This window comes from Dermacentor variabilis, chromosome 4 (assembly GCF_050947875.1).
Source record: "Dermacentor variabilis isolate Ectoservices chromosome 4, ASM5094787v1, whole genome shotgun sequence".
In the NCBI taxonomy this organism is placed as follows: Eukaryota; Metazoa; Arthropoda; class Arachnida; order Ixodida; family Ixodidae; genus Dermacentor; species Dermacentor variabilis.
Genome location: NC_134571.1, coordinates 44,136,244 through 44,146,940, shown reverse-complemented (window position 1 = coordinate 44,146,940; position 10,697 = coordinate 44,136,244). Strand labels below are relative to the sequence as shown.

Genomic DNA, 10,697 nt, shown 5'->3' with positions numbered 1-10,697 from the left:
CTGAGCGGTCAGAAATAAAGGTGATGAAGTTGTTCCAGTTTCCCTTGATGTGGAATGTGTTTGACTTGGTGCGTGCAACCTCCTTAGCGTTCGTAGCGGTTAATCTTTATAGTGAAACCAACGCTGCATATATATTGGCTTGGGATAGCCGACTCTAGCCAGTTAGTTCTCAGAACACTAGCCATTTCTCACAACTGCTCTGAGATAACAGAAAGGAAGAAACTAAAAGAAAAGAAATTTAACGTGACTCAATTCCGTGCCTTCTGGCAGAGGAGCAGGCACGTCGAAAGTCGCATTGAATGGTGGCACGTCTCTGTTCGTCCACTACTTTGCCGCAATTTCCGAGCGCTTCCTCCCGCATTCTCGTTGGCCGCTGTGTAGCAGCAGGCAGCGCTCCACGTGCCGGCTCAACCCAGCGGCACCTTGGCCCGGTATCGATCCCGAGCACGCCGCGCAGGCGGCCGCGTCGTCGTCCCAGTGTTTTGCGGCACTGACCGCCCGTCTACTTGTTGCCAGACTCAAGAGGAGGCGCTGCAAGCCATTCTGCTGCCACCTCCGCTGCCCCGCTTTCCCTCCATTTTCGCTCCTGGGGAAGAGAGCTGCCCAATCCCGGCGATTCTCCCACGCTCGTCCCTTAGCCGGGAAACGCGTCGCAGCGGCGCACTCCTTTTACCGCGGGCGGGTCCCGCTTCGGGCACCGATATTTGGGGGCTTGGGAAACTACGCGCCATCTGTCGGTGGGTGCGTGATCTTTAAGGAAGACCTCGCGCCGCCTTCGCCGAGAAAGCTCTCGTCGCGAAATCGCGCCGATAGATGTCACCTGATTGGCAGGAGCGTCTTCCCGAAGAAACCTAGGTTGAGAACGGGGTTGCCGAGCGCTTCGCCTCGGAGTCGGCGTCGCTAGCGGACTCAAGCTTCGACTCTTCCCCTTTCGCGCCGCCTCCGTTCGCTCCGTTGTCGGGGCCCGGGGTGCCCCGCCGAGGAGAGACAGATTCGAACGCCGCGCTCCCAGGTGTGCGTCGACGAACGCGGGTGGGTGGGCTGCTCCTCCGTGTTTTGGCGCGGTGGATGACGACGACTCGGACCCTTCCCGAACCCGCTTCGGACCTCCTCGGCTAAAGTCCGGATGTTCTCGTCGGTGTCGCGGTCTTGGAACAAAGGTACGCTGCACCCTGACATTGCTCTTTTTCTTTTCCTTCTTTTTTCGCGCGTTTTGTTTGGTCGCCAAACATGATCGTCATCAACGTCATCTTGTCGAATCAGAAAGCAGAAGGGCTGAAACTCAGCTCGGAGTTGGTGATTTTCATACCACTGTTGTCGCTTGTATCAACACTTTCAGATAAGAATTGTGGTAAAAAAAGGACGTTTTCGCGCCTTTGATGGAGGGGGGTGTTAGCGTCTTTGCAAGTATGCTTGATTCAGTTAACAGCCAGCCGGCCTCAGGTTAAGTAAGGGCATGGCTGAACTATGTAATATAGGAAAGAAAGAATTGCTGCTGGCCGCAGTGTAACTGTCTAGCTCAAGCGGCTGACACATGAGTGTCGGCGAGCAAAAGAGGTAGAATTATGAAATTACAGGACAGGTAGAGAGGACAGATAAAATGATAAACAAGGCGATAAGAAAAGGAAACTTACATTATGTTTGTGACTAGTCTGCCTGAAAAAGAACACGCAATTTCTTTGTGTTCCCTGGTGAACCGTGCATCTATCGTAAAACGATGTCTGAATATTAAAAAAAAAAGAACTTGCAAAACTCGGGTGCCTTTTCTACTAAGTCTCATATATAAAACTGATGTTTTCAGCTGAGCACGTGGCACCTTAAGAAAAATCATCTTTGTAGCAACAAAAAATTTGGACGTTAGAAGATTTGAATTTAAGATAGCGCAACTTGGTGTCTCAAGAATCAAGCTTTAGAGGTCGGTTATTTGAGGGCTGCTTTCAGCACTCTACCGTATGCAATAGAATCGGACGAACTGTTAATTCTGTTCATTCATTCATCTATTCTTTATTCCTCCGCCAATTCAGTCTTAACAGCTCATAAAAATGAGCTCTTCTTTGACGTCGATGATATAAAATTGAGAGCGTGAATTTGTGTCCTGATAAACGTATAATGTTTATCGCAGCCTGGCGGGAGAGCGTTTCTACCCTCTGTGGCCACTTTTGATCCGGTGGCGCTGAAAATGCTGCAAAAGCGGGGTATTATTTGCGTGATTTGAGTTTCTGCTCCCTGACCAGGCAACTTCAACGAGAACGTTTTCGCCATCGGGCCATTAATGTGTAGGTGATTTCAGCGGAAAAAAGGTCGTTGTAGTGCAGTACAGTCTTATAAACAATGATCGAAGCAGTGATTCAGCCATTGCTGGAGGCGAGGGTTTTCGTTATCAGTTTCTCCTGGCGAAAGAATGCGTACGCCCCAAATTTTACTCCCAATATACTTCTCTCTCTTTCTTAGTTTCTTTCTGAAACATCCATTTGTCTGTCTTTCTCTCTAGAGAGAGAAACGTTTATTAAACGAAACAGTGTCCCGAGCCAGGCCGGGTATCACCCTAAGGTGGGAAGGCTCCTTAGTCCAGGAACCCTCTGGCTTCGACTGCCCTCTTGGCCCTGGCGACGAGTTGTCGTTGGTCTTCCAGGTCCCGAGGGTTAGCTTGGCCTCTACCGTTATGGGAGAAAAAAAAATGTGCGTACGAGGAAACTTTTTCAAGTTTGGCCATTGGAAGCAGAACAGTAAGAAAAACTTTTTAAGAGTAAAAGAGACATTAGGCATTTTCAAGTGTATTGATCAAATATGAGTAGCCACAAACTTACTCCTTTTGACTGTATAGTCCTGTAAACCTTTGATAAGAGAAGTAAAGGCGTTGTGCAAACATTGATGTAATCTTAAGTTATCTTGACAATAAATTGTGAAAATTTCAGAGTTAAACCACCTTTCGACACACATGCAATGGGCATCAGAGCCTGGAAATATTTACGCGTAGAATTTATGGCTGGAAAAATTGCCATTTTTGCAACATAGATGGCTTTACCCGCCCTAGTTCCTTAGTAGCTGTGGTGTTCCGCTTTCATAAACACGAGTTCGCGAGATCAATCCCGCCGGCGGCCGCATTTAGATGGCCCGCGAAGTGCAGAAACACCCATGCAGTTAGATTTAGGTGCACATTAAAGAACCCCAGGTGATAAAAATTAATTCGGAGTCCCCCACTACGGTGTGCCTCATAATCAGATCGCGGTTATGGCACGTAAAACTCCGTAATTTAATTTAATGCGATAGTTGTGTAGTGTAATACCGGCCACTTAATTTCACATTTGTCAGTGTTCTGCGATGTCGACAACACATGTTAGAAGCTACAATAATCTAACTTATACTAAAATAATGGAAGTCGTAGAGGTGAAAGACGTGATAATTACTTCGAATGTGACCTCACCTAATTTTGAAGATCAAGTTGCGCGAAGTCACAAGAATGCTTTGTTCGACCCCAAAAAATATGTAGCTAGCGTGCCTGCCTCACTCTAAAGAAAGTAAGAAAAAGCTCATAACTGCAAGCAAAACCTTAGTAACAGTAGTATTTACTACCTCTCACAGACAGTTACTAGCTGGTTACTGTAACTTTTGCCAGCTGTTTACTAACGCTGGAGCCTTGCTGGTGCAGTCGAGGTAAGTTAGTAATGGCTACTACCTCATCTTGCTGGTGATGTATTGTGACGGCAATACTATCATCTTGCCGCAAGAGTTAGATTACTGTACTTCCTTTTGTTAATTTAGACTAATATTTATGTGCTATCTCCTCGGCACATACATCTAGGCATTAAGTTATACGAATTTATGACCACAACTTTATTTACTTATGAATATGTGGAAGTGCTCATCGGAACAACGTGTTCTCGCCAAGACTGTGGTAGTGTAGAAGTTTGTGGTAACTCAATTCTTTTTTCTTCTAGCTGCCTGTTTGTTCTGTTGGACTATGCGTTGTTCTCTTGTAGTGCGTTTATTGCCGTGTAGCGTACGTCAGTAACCCACAGCCTAATGTTTCTTGTATGACTGTGCAAATAATTGTGTAAGGATAAAGGAAAATGAACGTACGAATGGGATCCTGGGCTTTCTTCGTTTTGCCTGGATATGCCTAATAGAAGATACGTAATTGAGCCCCGGAAGTACCGCTTACGTACTCAAGACAGACCCCAGTAAACTTTTGATAATGAAAATCCAGATGTATTCGCGACCGTACCAGGTTTTGGAGTCAGCGCAAAAGAACCACTAGTAGCGGTTACGGTCTTTTTTCTAGTTAGTAACTGTTACTAACGCTACCGTTACTTACTGCAGTTATTAACATGTTACTAAAATATGTGACAGCGAGTTAGTAACCACAATAACCATCTTCTTCTAATGTTACAATATATTAGGTTTTACGCGGAACGCATTACTGCTATAGGATGTCGAACGGAAACAAGGAATACAAGTCAGCGTTCAATATCAGTTGAAGCTCCACGCTGCAATAACTGCTAAACTGGAAACTACAAGAACAGCCGAACCACTGCTTGCAGTGTCTGAGAATTTTTCTTAAAACGATTCCGGATAGCAGCAGAACAACCTGACTTTATTCTATATATATATATATATATATATATATATATATATATATATATATATATATATATACTGCACCAGCGGTCAAGGAGAGAAGCGTTGATAGATGCCAATATATCGCGATTTGAAGAGATTTCACACAGGCTGACCAGTGTTCCGGCAGGCGAACCTGTCTTTCTCGAGAGTAAGGCCCATCATCCTCTAGCGTTTTCTTTTTCTTCTACCTGGTTGGTGGCTTGGCATCACGTGGTGTCGCTGGAGGCGAGGGCAATCGGTAAAAAAAATGAAATAAAGAAATTAAACATTCTGAAAAGCGAATGAGCGTTGACGTATTGGCGTTTGTAGGGTGTATACAGAATACGTCAGTATTTATTCCCTTCTTCGGTACATACTTTTGCGTATTGTCATTGCCAACAGCCTGACCACGTGAAGGCATTCCATTACGTGGGTACTATTCTGGACCTGGAAACTGTGAAACTCCGCCATGCTGGCGGTTTGAGCCAATCGGGAAGGCAGTAGCAGCCCCGTGAGCCAATCGCCACTAACGAGACGCCGAAGGGGACGATATGGCAGACCTTTACAGTGTCCAGAGGGTGCATGCCGTGTCAGTTTTAAGGGCGTAACTTGCTCTTACCGTGTAGCGGCGTTTACACGAATGCGACAAGTGCGGCGTCCCGTCGCCATTTCTAGCGCATCACATTCAGGTATGCGGTGGCAATGCGCTTGAAACGCGAACAACAGTAGAGGGTATAGCTCGAAACGAGCAAAGTCTTATTGCGCGGTGCGTAAATGTAAATGCTGGCGTGTATAGCGCGCATCGAGGGAGCGAGACGGTTGCCGCCGCGAGCCGCCCTCAACGGCGGAACGCATGTCACCGGAAACAGGTTCTACCTTGTTTTGGATAAAGGAAGATGCGCCATACGTCAACGATGTCGCATCACCGTGATGCACTAAAAAAATGCGACGCGTTACGGTCGCATTCACGCAAACGTTGCTGATGCGTCGGTACGCCTCTCTAATGCACTTCACCCTGGTTCATTGGGTTTCTATACACCGCACTATATGTATACGTTTGATCCACTTATCCAGCTTGCATGCATAAAGGTGTGATTACTCGAATCGCCACACTACGGCGTAATTTGTCTTGGGAAGGCAAAGCTCAGCGAAAGCGAAATATATATAATATATGTACGTAAAGAGAGAGAGAGGGAAAAAATATTGACGAGGAAGTAACTGAAGCAGCCTGAAAAACCAAAAAAACCAAGAGTAAGAAGAAGCTGCGGTGATGACTTCCGGCGTGGCTGGACTTACTGCTTTGTTACGCAAACTTCGTTCGCTTAATCGAGTTGCGCTCAACACGGTACAGCTGCCCTGCACGAAGAATTCTCTTCACGTACTGGCTTCCAGTCAGGAGATTGCACATTACGCTGTCCTTGGGGCGACGCCTGAGAGTAGCAGGCCGTGGTCGTTCGTTTTCCTGTCGCTGTCCGCTGTAACAAAGAAACACAGGAAGCAGTGGGCGACCAGGGGCGGCGCTGCGAGCGAGAAATCGAAGCAAGACGTTTACGCTATTTGCCCTGCGGTGAAAATCATTTTCATTAACATGAGCTCGTTTCTAGGGAAAATAAAACAGTAAAAAAAAGACAGCATGAAAACAGTCGCGGTGTACGCGTTTGTGTACGTGACATTTTTTTTTCTTTGCCTCGTCCTGCCCAACGGTACGCGGCTAAGAATGATTTCAGATGTTGAAAGGACACTAAAGAGAAAAAACAATAAATCAGTTTATACTGATGAAGTATTCTTTCAAAACACCATGTTTTCCTTAATTTTGAGGTGAGTGAGTGAGTGAGTGAGTGAGTGAGTGAGTGAGTGAGTGAGTGAGTGAGTGAGTGAGTGAGTGAGTGAGTGAGTGAGTGAGTGAGTGAGTGAGTGAGTGAGTGAGTGAGTGAAACAACTTTATTTGGCCCACAATAGATGCCAGTAAACTCAACGTCACCTGGCTAGGTCCACTAGGGGACCATCAGGTGAAACCTGACAGCCCTCTCGCGGGCCCTCTGGACGGCCAGGTTTTTAGGCAAGAATTACTGCAGAAAAGCAAACGAAGACCGAGTTCTGTTCTTTCGAATTTCGCGCCGGAACCCTTGCACCGGCACGTTAGTATGACGTCATGGATTTCAAAATATTTTCTTGTATCTGGGCCGCTGTGGCACAGTACATGTTTTCGAAACTTGCCAGCTTCAGACTTTGCTGATATAGTGTTTTAGCTCGTTAACTTCGCTCATGAGGTCCTGGACTGAGTACTCCCCCAAAGTCCTGCAGGGCCTGCCGAATCACCGTGTGGTTCCCCTTTATTTTAATAAATGTTTCCTCTCTCTTTATCTCTCTTTACAGAAGAATGCAGGAAGGGACACGCAGAAGCGCAAACTTTCAAGAGAATGTTTATTGGAAGCCGGATCACGATTTATATGTCATGCAACAACTCAGGCATGCGCAAACAGAGATGCATCGAGATACAAGTATTTTCTTGTCAAAGATAGTGAAGGCGTGCTAAAAAATATTGGCTTAGCTTCTAAATTGTTGCAGTTTCGATTGCCAGTCTCGATCTACACGCGATACCGTTAAGGGTCCTGTGTCGCAGTAAATCCGGTGTCGGTGTCGGCGCTGGCGGAGTTATTAATGAGCGAAAATTGCCGCATATATTTAGGTATATCTACATGCCACGCCTTCATATATGAAATGCGGTATATGCGGATTGTAATGTCACCCCATTCTATCACTAAAGTTTTGCATGCCTTGTCTTACATTCTTGACAAAGTTATTCTTCGGAATTTTGAGAACGACAGCCCACAAACAAATGCCATGAAACGAAACGCCGACAGCACATGCCTTTCACGTTAAACCTTCCCCGAATGAAATATTAAAAGTGCGAAACAATAACATAAACCTGAAAATTGTGTAAATTTTTGCCGTGACTGTGAACTAGCTCCGAGATCCAGCCCACGCAATATATATATATATATATATATATATATATACACTTTATTAAAAGAATAATCGGAATAATCACTAATGGTCGGGGCCCCTAGTCCAGGGCTCCGCTGGCTCTTTCCATCTTCTCAGCTCTCCGGCTCAGCTGGTCGTCGTGGGCCGAGCTGGACAGCAGTGCCTCCCATTGCTCCCTCGTGGTGTTCGTGTCGGTGTGTTCTCTGCTGTGTAGCAAGGCCGAGGTCGCCTTCGTGCATAGGGTTCAGCGACAGCATTTCCCGGTAAACATTGCGGTTACATGCATGAGCTGCAGTTGCCGGGAAGCGTGAGAAGCATGCAATCGAGGATCTTCGAATGTTATCGTGTTCCACTCTTAAAGGCAAAGCACGTGCGTCCTCCAATACTGTTTTTTTCTTTTTGTGCTTGCGCACAGCGAACTATTCTTAGACAAAAGGCGACCACCAACCACCGGTGCTGCAGTGGGTTGCTAACCAGCCAGATCACCACATTTCCCTACAGTGTTGCAGTGCTCTCTGAGCCCATCGTTTAGACACCGCCCGGTTTGGCCGACGCAGCGTCTACCGCACGATATTGGCCCCTGGTATACGGCGCTTTCTTTACAGGTTACGAAGCGCGTTCTATGCTCCTTGTTGCAGCCAACCCTTTCTTCTTATTAACGGGGTTGCTGCTTTTGCATAGTTTCCTCAGCTCGTTTTTCACGGCCCCGAACAAGCTGACAAAACTATGCAAATGCAGTAACCCGGTTGCTGAATAAAGGATAGCCTGTGACAAGAACCTAGAGCACTGTTCATAACCTGCAGAAATGGCGTCGTATAGCTGGGGCCACTATCGTGTGGTAGACACAACGTCGGGCAAACCGGACGGTGTCTAAACGATGCGCTCAGAGACCACTGCAACGCTGTAAATAGAAAGGTCGTGATATGGCTGCTTAGCAACCCGTTGCAGCACCTGTGGATGCTCGCCTCTTTCTGAGAATGCTTCGCTGTGCGCAAGCTCAAAGAAGAAATAACGAGACTGCTAATCTAAACTGATACCATTGATAAGCTAGACCAAGACTGTGTTAGCATGCCTTCACTATCTTTAATGGTGAAATAATTGTCATATCTAGACACATCTCTGCTCGCGCATGCGTGCATTGTGGCATGGTAAATAAACACGGATCCCGCTTCCAACAAACGTTATGTTGACAGCTAGCGCATGTGGGTGTCCCTTTCTGCCTCCGTGTGAAAAAGTTTCCGCGCAATAACACTATACCAATGATGTCTCACCAACAAGGCCAGAAGTCGATTGTTGTTCCGTCATTGACTCCTTTGGAATACAATGACGTATATCTTTACCATAACAAAAAAAACTAGATATAGGCCCATCAAAATACATGTCACGTATATAGTTGGTGCGAGAATTTTAAGGCGGCGTCATCACCCCGTTTTTTATGGCTTACAGTTGCCCCTTCTCACCGTGAAGATGGCTTTCTTTTTGGCATTGCAGAAGCGTCATTTACTTAGACAGCTCCACAAATATTTTCCATTTATTCTCTCTTCAGGCTTCGGATAAATTTAACGCTCTGCGTACGCAATCCGGCTTAACGTCACTTCAATATGCCGAGCACTGCTCCGCACGACCACTTTGCTGAAGACACTGTACCATGTTTGACGGTGTGTTTCACTGACTCAACCGGCACAAAATATGAGCTTGGATAGACGTCGCCAGCTGGGAGAATTAATAGACCGTTAAGTCGGTGCTGTACTTTGCGTTAACGAATTGCTCTTTTATTCATGCAGCGCCGAGTCATCAAAGACAGTCATGTTTGACTTCCGCAGAATGAAGCGCTTTTGAATGACCACGGCGTATTCTTCTGGCTTCACGCAAAACGCACTTGTCGTTCCTCCTAAATGCTCACAGCCATGTGTAATTTGCGGTATGTATTCCTCATTATCGTTAAAAGTACGGTGTGCTAAATTTTACAAACACGGTCTATCCGAGTACTGTCGGGTTCTGAACGGGCGTGCTATTAGATAGTTAGACAGTCAGCGCGGTGAAGCCAGCGACCGTGCCTCGAGGAGCCGATGGCGTCGGGTTTTATTGGTCATGTGTTTACGGCTACTAAAACGCTCGAACGGCGTGACCCGTACCCGACGGCCGTAAATTACATGTACGTGCGCTGCAACCATTGTCGAACCCTGTTCGTTTTTCTTTTTTTCATTCCACGTTCTTCATTTTTCTTTTTTCGCTGATGTATCACTTCCCGTCTCTTTAATTGCCTCATTCGAATCGTTTTTTTTTTATTTATGTAACGTATGCTTATGAGTTATCTTTTGTGGCATGATAAAAGACAGATGTTGGTGCACAAATGCGGCACCGTCTGCTTCCGGCTTCGTGAAGAAGTAGTGTTTTCCTTTTGTAATTAATAATAATAATAATAATAATAATAATAATAATAATAATAATAATAATAATAATAATAATAATAATGTGCACGTGCGTGTGCGCGTGTGCGTGCGCGCGTACGTGTGCGCGCGCGCGCGCGCGCGTGTGTGTGTGTGTGTGTGTGTGTGTGTGTGTGTGTGTGTGTGTGTGTGTGTGTGTGTGTGTGTGTGTGTGTGTGTGTGTGTGTGTGTGTGTGTGTGTGTGTGTGTGTGTGTGTGTGTGTGTGTGTGTGTGTGTGTGTGTGTGTGTGTGTGTGTGTGTGTGTGTGTGTGTGCAGGAGAGTTTGTCAGTTAGTCAAAATATATCACCAGGTAGGCCTACTCAATCTAACGTACAGACAAGAGAGAATATCAAAACGAAGTTATTGACTGGCCTACTATCTGGCCTGCTACTCTACGTAAGCGAAGGGGAAGAGCGGAGGAAAAAGGGTCTCAGTGGGAGTAATGGGAGGAACGAAGTGGAGGACACATTGCATAAATGTTCTCACAAGCGTGAGTCCAGGCCCGTGTCACCTAAGAAACGTGAAAGAGCACGCATTGTCTCTATCGTCTGACAACTCTGTGACCATGCGTCTAGCAAGAGGTCTTCCGACAGTGGTCTATTGCATAAATGTCTCAAGGTAGCTGCCATTGTCAGTCTTTCACGCGCATACTAATGGCACATCACCATCACATGGTCTA

At 46.2% G+C, this 10,697-nt stretch overlaps 1 protein-coding gene across 1 annotated transcript in view; it reads left to right on the top strand.

The window, feature by feature from the left end:
- The first annotated feature begins 940 nt into the window (after positions 1-940).
- The window catches only part of LOC142579040 (uncharacterized), a 110,322-nt gene continuing 100,565 nt past the window's right edge, over positions 941-10,697 (top strand). The window contains exon 1 of the mRNA XM_075688847.1: positions 941-1,160. The gene's annotated coding sequence lies outside the window, so the exon portion shown is untranslated. The remainder of the gene's footprint in view (positions 1,161-10,697) is intronic.